This window comes from Silene latifolia, chromosome 7 (assembly GCF_048544455.1).
Source record: "Silene latifolia isolate original U9 population chromosome 7, ASM4854445v1, whole genome shotgun sequence".
Classification (NCBI taxonomy): Eukaryota; Viridiplantae; Streptophyta; class Magnoliopsida; order Caryophyllales; family Caryophyllaceae; genus Silene; species Silene latifolia.
Genome location: NC_133532.1, coordinates 26,516,147 through 26,529,429, shown reverse-complemented (window position 1 = coordinate 26,529,429; position 13,283 = coordinate 26,516,147). Strand labels below are relative to the sequence as shown.

The window sequence follows — 13,283 nt, the reverse complement described above, 5'->3', positions numbered from 1 at the left end:
AATTCACAATTATTTGTACCAAAATGGGTCATATGATTATAAATCACATCTACATGTGGTTATAATAAATTATTCATTCTATTTTTAATTGTTTCATAAACAATAAATTAATCTAAGTAATAAAACAATTCGATTATTTAGACCGAATCTTATTTAATCAAATTACAATAAGAGACGTAATTTTACTCACAAAATCACTTGTCAATTTTAAGGAATTTAATTAACTCGTATCGGCATACGATTAATTAAATAATCAATTAAGAGCATTACCCTATAGGTATGACCTTAGGGGATCAACTGGTCACCACCGTCGTACGACAGTAATGTCAAACTCTAGTCAGCAAATCATTACCGATATGTGTGGACCAGTTGACAATGAGGTTATACTTTCCCACGTGTATTCTTAAATATGAGATTTAAACATGTGATCATCATGATCGGCAATTGTGATCGCATTATTGTCGGGGACACTTACTCCAACATTTCTAATGTGGAAGCCCCCTTTGATTATCATCAAAATAGGGTATTTATAGTAGTGCCTCATTAGGTTAACTAAGGCTAAATTAGTAATTAACAATTCTAAGTTCTAAGTAGGGAAATGCAAGTATTTTGGAGAGATGAGCATCCTTGCAGAAGACGCCGAGGGACCACTAGTAGAAAAACCCCCTACGGTGGCGGTTATAAATGACCTTTTACGGCGGTTTTTTGAGATTTAGGGTGCGTCGTTTATCGCGGCGTCGTATAAAGTTTACGGCGGTTGTAGGCTGTTGTTAAACCGCCACTATAACTATCTTATAATGGCGGTTGTTATACAAAACCGCCATTATAAACTTATCTAATACGACGGTTTTTATACAAGAACCGCCATTGTAATTCATCAAAACCGCCGCCATAGGTATTTCAAAATAAATTTACCCTCAAACCCGACACTACATGTTATCTATAACGTCGGTTGTAGCTACAGAACCGTCGCGATAGATTAGTATAACGTCGGTTGTAGTTAAGAAACCGCCATTATAGGTATTTATAACGTCGGTTGATTGTTGAAGAACCGCCATTAAAGGCGAATTTTATTTTGATTTTTTTTGTTTTGTAACCTTTTAGCGTCGGTTTTAAAGAAACCGTCGTAATAAGTATATTTATATTTTTTTTTAAAATAAAAATCTACGGAAATTTTGGCGGCACCTCCCCATAAATATTATGATTCCAAATACTATATGAACCAAAGAAGACCTGTGAATAAAAATTTAACCACATTTGTAATATTCCAAACACCACAAGTCCAACAAACTAATAACATCCATGTGCCATTACATCCAACAAAATAACATCATCACTAGCTATCACCAAAAAATACATTCAACCGTATGAATAACACAAGCCTTAGTTGATAACTAATCTACAAATTCTGTAAACAATTCGTAGCCCACTCTTCTTTGATCTCATAAATGTCGGCATCAGACATAGTTGAATTCGCCATAAACTATAGTTGACAAATAGGTCAATTAGTAAGAATATAAAGCTATAACTAGATAAATAAACCATACCAAGAATTTAAATAATATATACCTTCTCAAATTGTTCCTCATTGCTCCTTGTAAATAAAAAACTTATGTTGTACATCCACTTCATGACATAATAACCACATTCGTAATTACTTGGTTGTTGGGGACACTAAAATTTGAAGGAAAAAAATCATATTAATTATATAGCATGTAAAATGTAATATAATTTAAAGTTAGTTGTTACAATATAAAAGGAGTTTATATTTTACTTACCACGATGTCATCTTTAATGATGAGCTTATTATTCTTTCTAGCGAAATTACGCCTTCCGCCTTGAGCGCAATGTAAAAACCAAGCGTTTTTTAGTCTTCCTTTTATGTCCAATTTCTTTGTTGTTTTTTGGTCCGAATCCAAAATATAAATAGTATTTAGCCCCAAACAAGTAACGATCAACATCCAATGGTGGCTAGAGATATAAGTTCATAGTTAGAGTTACTATTACTAAATCATATATTATTATAAAACATAAAAATAAATTAAAACAAATAAAATTATCTCCTCTCATAAAATGCGCCCAAGATATAATTCTTTTCCTCTTGAATCTTCCAGACATGTGAAATATAATCTTCACATTGTCGACCGTTTTGCATATATTCAGAAAGTTTCACCGGACACATGTATCCGACTACTTTCCATTTTTTAAGCTTTGAGTAGCACATTGATGCGAAAAACTACATACAACGATTATATTAGTAAATGAAGAATGAATGAACGAAAAACAATATATAACGAATAAGTAGAAAAAATCTCAGACTAAATAATACAATGTTTTACTAATAATACGTACCTTCCCCAAATTTGAAGCATCACAACATTTAGCCTTTGACTTCTTAACATTTGCCTAATCTCGACAATAGTTAAAAAGCTCCTTGCGCTACCTTCTTTGTAATTATAAACCGACTCATCTATCATCATCTCGATTGTAGCATTTTTGGACAAGGAACACAACTTCTCTTCTAAAGAACGACCAAAAAAACCTAATTTCCCAACCTCTTCTACACTTAGAGGTCTAACATCGTCTTGTTCTTCATCACATGACGCCTTATTATTACCTTCTACCGATTCCTTTTCAAGAGACTTAGCATTCATAATAAAAACAAGTTAATTTCAGCTCATCCACAATATACTCATTAATTAGTATTAATATATGAAATGATGATACTTACTTGCTTTTGAACTTTATTAGCGGACTCCTCCGTGTTTTTGAATTTGTCTTTTCTCTTGAGATTTCGAGTCTTAGAATTGACCTTAAAAAAAAAAAAAAAAAGGAAACAAATGAGAGGCATAATCACCATATCAAGCTATAAGGAAGTTCAATAAATGCAATATACCAAATATGGACCACAAACGAGAATGACCAGTTTATAGTTATAGTTTATAGCCTGATGCCTGCATTACTACGCAACCACAACCAAACAAAAATGGTGTAATACTACCTAAATAATGGTCAACAGAAAGCGCAAACATTAACACTAATTCTAAAGATTTTTGTGTAATTACCTCGTTTTCTTCTAATAAAATCAAGGATTTGGGCCATTGGACAAAGCTACCCGCTGCATCACCGACCATTGTGAATCCGGTCCACGGCAATGGAAGTGGTACATCACCGCATATGACATTGTCGATGCAAACATGGGCATTCTCCATGGTTAATAGTTTCTTGTGTACCATTTTACCTTGTACCCATGGAAAAACCATTCCATGAGCAACAATGGTCAATTCCCCGTTCACGTGTAGAGCTAGCCGACAACGAACAGTTTCCTACACGCATTAACATGATCCACAACATAATTACAGCATAATTACAGCAATATAATAACGAACTCTATCCGAACTCGGATTAATTCGAACTAGTGTCAAATTAAAATGAAAAAGGTTTGCCAACATAATTACAGCATAATTACAGTAATAACCCGTTTGCCAGCTCTAAGAAACACTTAAATTGGAGAAGCAACATGAAAAATGAGTAGTGGTTGTCAGTGGGAAATGTCCTCCCACAAGTCCAAAATTACAGCATAATCCAACATAACCCAACAACATAATATAACTTAAGTAGAGCATATGAACCATGAGCATAATTGTAGCCGTATATATGATCCAACAACATAAGCCACCTTAGACAGAGAAGCATCCAAGGATCATTTTTGAGGAGTATAATAATGACAGCAAAAAAAAAATGGTAAGTAAATATGGTTGTATGGTGTTGATATTCCCTTTAATTCAACAAAAGGGTCAATTTGATGAGTAGAATGACAACTACTTAGATCTCTTTGATGCGGCGATGGATCCTTAAATGAACCTCCAATATGAACATCTAGACTAGACATTTTCACCGTCATTTCAGCCCATTTCTTCTCCATCATCATATTCACCTCCTCCATGGTTTCTCTTTTGAAATCAGCTTTTGCTTCCGACTGCGCCTTCTCAATAAGCAGTAAAACTTCGTCTTCAGAATATGTCTTTCTAGTAGTCCTTCGTGGTGGCTTGCCAAAATATTTCTGGAGACCAACAAAACCGCCAACTCCTCTTGTTCTGCCATTGTGTTCCGGATTTCCTAATGCTTTGACCAATGCATCCTCAAGTCTTGTAGGAACAAACTCGCCTGTTTTCTCCTTTTCCTTCCAGTGTTTCTAAGAATAAAGTATATAGTTGTAAAGTTAATTGGGACTATACACAAAATTAAAAGTAACATTACATGACATGGTGCCTTATAAAAAAAAGTTTACTTACGTATTCTTCAATCACGTTCTCTGTTCTAGGTAGAGGAGCATTAGATGATGGGGTATGGGCTTTAATCCATAAATAGCCCCGATCATTGATGCGTTCAGTTACTGAACTAATGGCTTGTTTGACAAGATCAGGGTCTGCATCATCTTCGTCCAATTTCTTTTGCGCAAGTTCCTGCGAGAGTTCTTCTTTATACCATTTTTCTCTCTTAGCAGCATATCCGGCTCTACCCATATAATGTGGATGCTTGTTATTTCTCTGGGAGGCTCGAGCCTTTCCACTTTTTTCCTACAATTTGGTAACCAAATATTGATAGATTAACCACAATGTAGTTGACGTTATATTGATATATTAACCACAATGCAATTCATTTTACACTTTACAGCATCAATCATTACTTTTAAAATATCAAGGTAAGGACCTCTACCCTAACTCAGTTTCAGGGGCTTTGTCTTTGAAGCTATGGTGGTTGCAATATAAGGGTTTAGTGAATTTTTCACATGTAGTGGTTGGGATGGAGATGGTCAGGGGACCTGTCATATTTTTTAACCCTTTAACTCCTTAATTGCTTGCTGCTGGTCTTTTTAGAATGATGGAGTACGAAAAAAATGCTAACCAGTGTTGCCTAAAACTCCAGATACTCGGGTTTGAGTGGCGACACATCTGTTCAGAAATGTTCAGCATTAAATCTTACTCTAGCAGCAACTTTAAGGCTTTGTATCACATAGCTCAGATTGAGTTATCGAGCCAATGATGCACCATATGAAAGCTATAATAGTTGGCTCTTATATCCAATTGGAATTATACAAAATTATCGTCTGGTCTGTGATTTATAAAGCTAGATTGGCATAGACCGTAAAATGTCATAACCACAAAATAGTCGGACTGAGACTCAAACTGAATAACCAATAATAAGGAAGCATACTCACCAAGAAGCTCTTATCCATGCGTTGCCTTTTAAATTCTTCCCAATCATCTGCCTTGATTTGATCATATTTACCAACAGGAGAATCGCCGGCTACTTTTCCATCCGGAAGTTTCATAGTCTTGGTAATGTAAGTGCGTGTTAATGTACATCTAAATTCCCTAAATGCTTTTGACAAAATCTTTAGAACATCCTTTTTATTCCTATCATCTGTAATATTCCACGTCAACTGCATAAGAAAAATAAAAACAATATACAAATGATAATATATTCCATACAAAAAATCAGTAAAAGAATAAATAAACATCCATGTTATCAGGTTAAGAAGGATTATGAGCCTTCTAGCTGCTCTAGTTGGGCCTGGAAACGTATTTGTCTGGTTAAGAATAAATTCAAGCACTTGATTTTTGATGATACTTGGAAGAGGACTTAATCAGGAATATTTTACCCAGATGGGATACTCCTGGTTGGAAGAAGAGGCTGCTGATGTTCCCTGGTGATGTGACCATAATTGGCGCATATTTAGCCCCCGAATTACCATTGTTTCCATGCTTTTTAGTGCCTATTTGGATCATTTCTTATCTTTAGTTCTTTGTTTTGCATATTCTTTAAGATTTTGATCCCTTGGTAGGAAAGGAGTAAGAATCTTGCATTTTCATGGCAAAACGAGGCTAAATTGATTGTATTCAATGACCAAGCATCAAGGAGAGACAAGACTAGAAGGCCTTTGTACATATCATAGTAGAAGAGCAATGTTGAGAAAAGGATCCTTGAGTCCCCGAGGAAATCCCCAAGGAATTTATGAAGAAAAGGGAAGAAAAGAAGAAGAATTGAAGCTGACCAACAATCCGAACGGATTGTACCAAATCCGCCCGTCCGTCCGGCCCAATCCGAGCGTCCCACCTTGGAATCCGCTCGGATTCCCCAAAGACAATCCGAGCGTCCCTCTCTTGAATCCGCTCGGATTCCTCACCAAATCCGGCCGTCCCGACTCGATCCGCACGGATTTCAAAGATGACAAAGACGTTTTTCATTCTTCAAGCTACGAAAAGAGAAGCCCTTCTCTCAGAAAATACCGGCTTTTCCTTGCTCAACTTAAAAAGTGTAATTACTAGTTTAGCCCTTAGTTAACCCTAATGCATCCTCCCTAATTTTCACTATAAATACCCCATTAGGCTAATTAGAGGAGCATGTTCTTCTTATCAATAATTAGTGTAGTTAATATCAATCAAATCTCTCTTTAATATTGTAATCAAGTATTAATCAAGTTTTAATCCAAGTTTTAGTTCTTTAATCTCTCTCTTGTTCTTCCTTTATTTTGGGTAATTGAAGATTATTTGGGTTATTTTGGGAGATTGACAACCTCTCAATCTAGGATTCAAGTACTTCTATTATTCTTGCTTTATTATTGGAATCATTAGTAGGTATAATCTCTTAATCCCTTTTTAATTATTGTTAATTACTTTCATTTATTCATCATGTTTCATTATGTTAGTATGATTGACAACCTTTCTAGCATGATCAATATGATGATGAGTGAGTAGTCTCTTAGCTAGGGTTTAATGGGTGATTAGGGAAACCAACATGGGGAATGATTCATGCTTAAATTAATATGCTTTCATATCTTATTTGCTTGCTTGTTTTGATCTTAATACATGCACATGTTATATTTGATGAAATGCTAAGCCTATGAATCCTTGCATTTACTATCATCTTCTATCCTTTCAACTTGACTTGTAAGACATAACCCAACTCGAGTCTTGTTAGACCATGCATGTGTTGAGTAGGAAAGATTAAGTCGACTTGTAGGTGTTGTACAATCTAATCGATTCGGCTCCAGGACCCAAACTTTCCTAGGATTGTAAGATATAACCCAACTCAATCCATCACAACAATAATTGCTTGCTTATAATTTGAGAACATGTTTGTATGATCATATCCCATGATTCCCCTATGAACCCATGACACCCTAGTGCCTTTAATCAATTGTTTACACCCCTTATTTTATTCATCTTGCTAGTTTATTTTCATTGTTATTTTAGTTTAGTAACCTTCTACATCAACCCAATTTGTGACACCCCTAGACACTACTAGTTACAATAGAATTCTCATTTCAATACCCGTCCCTTGGGATCCGACCTTTACTTGCCTCTTTACTAATTGTAGAGTTGTTTGTGGAGTATAAATTGTGTTTTGTATCGACCATTGACCAACGACCACATATGCTTAATTGTGAACACGAAATGGCCTCGATCAAAAATGGCGCCGTTCTTGGGACGGTGTTTAATTGATTTAAGATTTCTTTTATTGTTTTTAGTTGTGTCTTTTTCACCTTGGGAAGTAAAACTCCTCAAGGTTTGTTCTAATTGTTTTCGAGTTGTTTGATATTTTGCATGTCTAGAAGGTTACAAAGAGATTTGTTACCTTTTGACCGTGAAATCGAAAGAACCTTGACGAATAATAGGAGACTTGTTAGGAGGAATTTGGGAGGTGTTGGTGAAGTTGTTCAACCCACTAGTGAGTTTGTCAATCCTTTCGCAATAGAAGGAGAAGAGAACCCATTAAACAATACCACACAAAATCCACCTACAATGCCTAAATTCTCGTCACACTCTATACCCACCGAGGAGGATCTACCAAATGGTACTCCTACCCCGCAACATCTCACCGGTAATTTTATTGCTAAGTCCGCCTTCATCCAACTAGTTGAGAGGAGCCAATTCGGGGGAATGCCTAGTGAGGACCCTCATTCTCATATGGAAACCTTTTGCGATTATTGTGAAGCTATCTCTCAAACGGGCGTGACTCAAGACCAAATAAGATGGGTCTTATTTTCTTTTTCGTTAATCGGCACCGCAAAGCAATGGTTGAAGGGCCTTGATAAGGCCACCCTTGGAATAGATTCTTGGAAGAAGCTAGCTCTAGCTTTCTACAAAAAATTCTACCCACCGGAGAAGACTAACATGCTAAGAGCTCAAATTACGGGTTTTAAGCAAAGGGATGAAGAATCTTTGTATGAAGCTTGGGAGCGGTTCAAAGGTATTTGTCGCTCATGTCCTCACCATGGACTTAGCGAATGGTTTTTAGTGCAACAATTTTGGAATGGTTTATATGAAGATTCAAGGAACATTCTCAATATGGGATCAAATGGAATGTTCACCGAAGTTGATGACAATCAAACATGGAACAAGATTGAGGAAATGGCGGTCCATAATTCACAATATAGTAGACCTCGCAAGGCTACTAGAGGAGGAAAGTATGAAGTGGACTCCGTTACTCAATTGGGTGCTCAACTTAGTGCTCACATTGACACAATCAACTTGAAGTTTGAGCAAGCTATGGCTAGACTTGAGGAAAACTCAAAAACATCAAAGCATCATGTCAATGCCATGACGGCATCCTCATCAATCCCAAGCGGGATATGTGAGAATTGTGGAACTTTGGGTCATGACTCAAGTGGGTGTAGGGGAACAACCGAACAAGTTAATGCTTTCCAAGCTTACAAAAGTGGTACCCCTTATTCAAATTTTTACAATGAAAACACCAAGTTCCATCCAAATCTCTCATACAAAAGCCAAAATGTTCAAAACCCTCAAACAACATACACTCCACCACCCATGAGAAATAAAAATCAAAGACCCTTTTACAATCAAAACCAAGGTTACCAAAATCAAAATCCATACAATCACCAAAATGACCAAGGTTTTGATGTCCAAAAAGCGGTCCTCCAAATGCAAAAGAATCAACAAGAATTTTTCACCCAAATGCAAAAAGATAGCCAAGCAAAAGACACCACCATCAACAACATTCTAGCTCACACCAAGATGTTGGAAACACAATTGACCCAACTAGCATCTTCAAGCTCACAAAGACAAAATGGGCAATTACCACCTCAAAGTAATCCCCCTAGACATGAAACGGTTAGTGCCATTCACTTGAGAAGTGGTACAAGATATGAAGCACCGAAGGAGCAAGTTGAGAATGAAGTTGTGAAAGCTAGTGAGAATGAAGTTGTGGTGCAAAGCCCCAAAGAAGGGGAATCATCAAAAGAAGAAAGTTCAAAGAAAAATGAAGACAAGGCCAAAGAGAAGGAGCCTATTGTGATTAGACTTCCTTTTCCAAGTCGTCAAGCCAAGCCCAAATTTGATGATCAACTTGGAAAGTTCATGGAAATTGTGAAGAACTTAGAAGTCTCAATTCCTTTCACGGAATTAATCAATCACGTACCGGCCTATGCAAAGTACATGAAAGATATCCTCACAAAGAAGAAGTCGATCCGGAAACTTGAGACTATCGCCTTCACTAAGGTGAGTAGTGCAATACTTCAAGGGAGTTCACCTCCAAAGTTAAAGGATCCGGGAAGCTTCTCAATACCGTGTACCATTAGCGACAGGACGATCAACAAAGCCTTATGTGATCTAGGGGCTAGTGTGAGTGTCATGCCGTACTCGGTGAGTAAAAGGTTGGGAATGGGAGAGCTTAAATGCACCAATATCACTCTTCAAATGGCCGATAGATCGACGAAGACACCATTAGGGATATGGGAAGATGTCCCCGTGCGAATTGGGAAGTTTTTCATCCCGGTGGACTTTGTCATTGTTGATATGGAGGAAGATTCCAACATTCCAATCATCTTAGGAAGACCTTTCCTACACACCGCGGGTGCGGTAATTGATGTGAAACATGGAGAGCTCACTCTAGAAGTGGGAGATGAAAGCATAACTTTTAATCTTGACAAGACCATGAGAGCTCCTCGTTTGCATGAGCCATGTTTCATGATTGATCATTATAGCCGAAAAGATGAAAGGAAGAAATCGGAACTCCAATGGAGGAAGAAAATTGAAGATGCTCCATTCAAAGAGCAAGTGAATTGTGACAAGAAGAGCTTGCAAAGCTCATCAAAATCAACCAAGGAAGAAGGGGATGGCCTCATTGGCCAAGAGAAGAAATTGGGAGAGTTGTCTCCATCTAAGCAAGAGATTTTCAATGATCAACTCAATGAAGTTTGTGGTCTTTGGGACGACGAATTTGAAGGGATCTTTAATCCCTACATTGGGCATGCCATCGATCATGATCAACAACAAGGGCCACGGTCTATTGAGGACCTCTACCATAACAATGAACAAGCTTTTGATTACTTCTTCAAGGTGTTGAGCAACATCAACAACACCTTGAACATGCCCCCTTGACATCTCATCAAGAATGAGAGTTTGGTGGAGTCCTCCCTAAACCACCACTTGTAAATATTTCTAACTCCCTAACTTACTTTTCAATTTTTGTATTGCATTTTTGTCATTTTTGGATTTTTATTTACTTTGATCAAAATAATTGTCATGTAAGAGAGAAGTGAGGGAGGGACTAATGATTTCAATTGATGTGTAGTGCTTTACCTTAGTGTGGGGATGGCAATTGCCTAGGCTATTCATGCCTTAGTAGTGCCCCCACAATGAAGAACACAAGAAATGAAGAAGAATGGAAGAATGGTAAAGGGAAATGCATTGTGCACGAATGAAGTGAATCCGGGTACAACAGAGAAGAATCCGAGCGGATTCCTGAGAATCCGCCCGTCTGCAGCAAATCCGAGCGTCCTGCTGAGAAGACGCCCGTCTGGCCGAGCTGAAATTGCAAATTTCTTGATCATTGAAGAATCCGAGCGTATTTCGGAAAGACGCCCGTCTCACGAATCCGTCCGTCTTTTTATACAAGACGCCCGTCTCGAAGTCAAGAAAACAAAGAAAAATCTCTGGACTGAAATCCGTCCGTCACCGCATGAATCCGCCCGTCCTAAAAAAGAATCCGAGCGGATTCCCCCGAATCCGCCCGTCTCTAGGCGGGATTTTGAAAATTTTGAAGTCTGCGAGAATCCGCACGGATTGCGCCCAATCCGCACGGATTGTCCCTGCGTTCTGAAATTGTCGACTTCTTTATAACCCACCCCACCTTCATTCATTCATTCATTCACTCACAAACACTACCCTAAACATCAAAACCCTCATCCTCTCCATCACAAAAACAAAAACCCTCAACAAAATCCACCAAAATCAAATCAAACCATCCTTCAAACAACAAATCAATCACTCCATCTTCAATAACAATCAAAACCAAGAACAAATTCTTCAACCTTTGAATCGATTTTTGATTTCATAAAGGCAAAGCCTTTCACCTTCAAATCGATTTGGGCATTCTACAAATTGAAGATTTTTGATTCTTTTCTTGGTTAGTTCATCAAATGGCAAGGACAAAGGGTGCAACAAAGGCAACAAAGGCACCAAAAGCAAAGGCTCTCTCTCAAAGGCAAAAAGCTCTCCAAACAAAGAAAGCTTTGGCAATGGTGGTAGCAACACCAAACTTGGAAGTGCAACAACAACAACAAACTTCTATGGGAGCATCACCTTCTACTCCGGTAATCGATCAACTCTTGCATTATCCGGAGGTAACTTTTATTTCCGATACCCATAGAAAGACATTTGCCAAGTTTGCTATGAAATCAATTCAATCCACCAAATTCATATGTAAAGATGCTTTGGAGAAATTGGGTGTTCTTGAACAAACAAAAGCCTTTTTCAATGCCATGGGTTTGAAGAAATTGTTTGAAACAAAGGAAGTAACATACCCCTCCCTTGTCTTGGAATTCTTAAGTTCTTTAAAAGTGACAAAAGTTGAGAATAGGGAAAATCTTGAGTTTCGTCTAGCTAACACTAGTAGACGCATTCCCTTTTCGGAATTGGGTGAAATTTTGGGTCTTAGCGATGAAGAGAAATATTATAAGCAATATGGGAAGTATGACCCCGAGCCTCTTTGGGAGGCAATCTCCGGGAAGAAATTTGATGATTTTCATGCTTGTCGTGCTCTTTTGGTCCATCATCCGGGCATAAGAGTATGGCACAAAGTTGTGGGAAATACTATAATTGCTAGGAAAGACACCAATCATTTCACAAGACTTGATTTTATTCTCCTTGAATCGGCTTTGAATATTGGAAGAATTCATACCAAGCCTTACAATTCTTTGAGGCTATTGGTTGATAGACGGCTCCATGTAGATAGTGGGAAGAAGGGTACAACCGTTATTGTTAATGACGACCTAGTCACGGTCCTAGCCAAGCACTTTGATCCTAATTTCAATAAGGATAGCAAGTACAAGGCTAAGGAAGGTGGCCATCTTATTGATATGTCTATCATGATTAACAAGTTCAAGTGGGTTGCTCACAATCCCCTTGACACCAAGTATGGGTGGCTTACTAGTGAGGCTCGATCATTCACTTTACCCGCGAAGATTTGTCGACTAAGTGTCCACCGGACCAACTATTTACTTCCCCTATCCGAAGAAGCCGAGTACATCATTCAACAACAAAAGGGTGATCATGAAACTCCCTCCTCTTCCATTGTTATACCGCCTTACCCCTTTGTGTATGAAGAGTTCAAACCGCAAGGAGTTGAAATTGGGAAAGACTATGTCACTCTTCTTATGCAAGCCATGCACAAGCAAGCTTATGAAGATCGGAAGAATGCTTATTTGGCTCAATATCCTCCCCTCTTACATCTAGCTAGGCAAGGACTCCTTGATCCATCTTGTCCTTTGCCTAGTTGGGCGGATAGAGAAGCCTTATTTCCGGGTGCATCTAGGGACGTGGTGGAAGACAATGAGGTTGTTGGAAATGGTGAAGAAATTGATGATAATATTGAGGAAGAAGCAAGTGGAGATGAAGAAAGAGATGGTGAAGATAATGATGAGCAAGATGATGGAGAAAGTGATGAAGAAAGTGCCAAGGAAAGTGGCAATGTGACCGCTTCTCATGAGGGAAGTGATGATGATAATAGCATGATGGAAGACTAGCCTTGGAGACTCCTACACTCCCATGGTTTGTCTATATCTCTTTGTATTTTATTTCATTTTGATCATTGTTGGTTTAGTCCTAGCAACATCAAAGGACTCACACCTCGGTATCATTGAGGTGTTCTTTATTGTTCCCATTTTTGAAAATCCAAAATGACAATCTAGTTTCATGCATAGCATAGTGTGTGCATGAACTATACCCATGCTTTGACATTAGCAATAGTGTCTTATT

General features: G+C 38.0%; 1 long non-coding RNA gene and 1 other non-coding gene across 2 annotated transcripts; both read right to left on the bottom strand.

Annotated features, from left to right (window-relative positions):
* Nucleotides 1-1,265: 1,265 nt before the first annotated feature.
* LOC141590989 (uncharacterized) lies at nucleotides 1,266-1,970 on the bottom strand. Its single transcript, XR_012520578.1, has 3 exons — nucleotides 1,779-1,970; nucleotides 1,570-1,674; nucleotides 1,266-1,483 (listed from the first exon to the last, which is right to left on the bottom strand). It is a non-coding gene; the product is annotated as an uncharacterized LOC141590989 (long non-coding RNA).
* Nucleotides 1,971-8,180: 6,210 nt separating this feature from the next.
* On the bottom strand, nucleotides 8,181-8,287 carry LOC141593502 (small nucleolar RNA R71). Its single transcript, XR_012521581.1, has one exon. It is a non-coding gene; the product is annotated as a small nucleolar RNA R71 (small nucleolar RNA).
* Nucleotides 8,288-13,283: the final 4,996 nt, after the last annotated feature.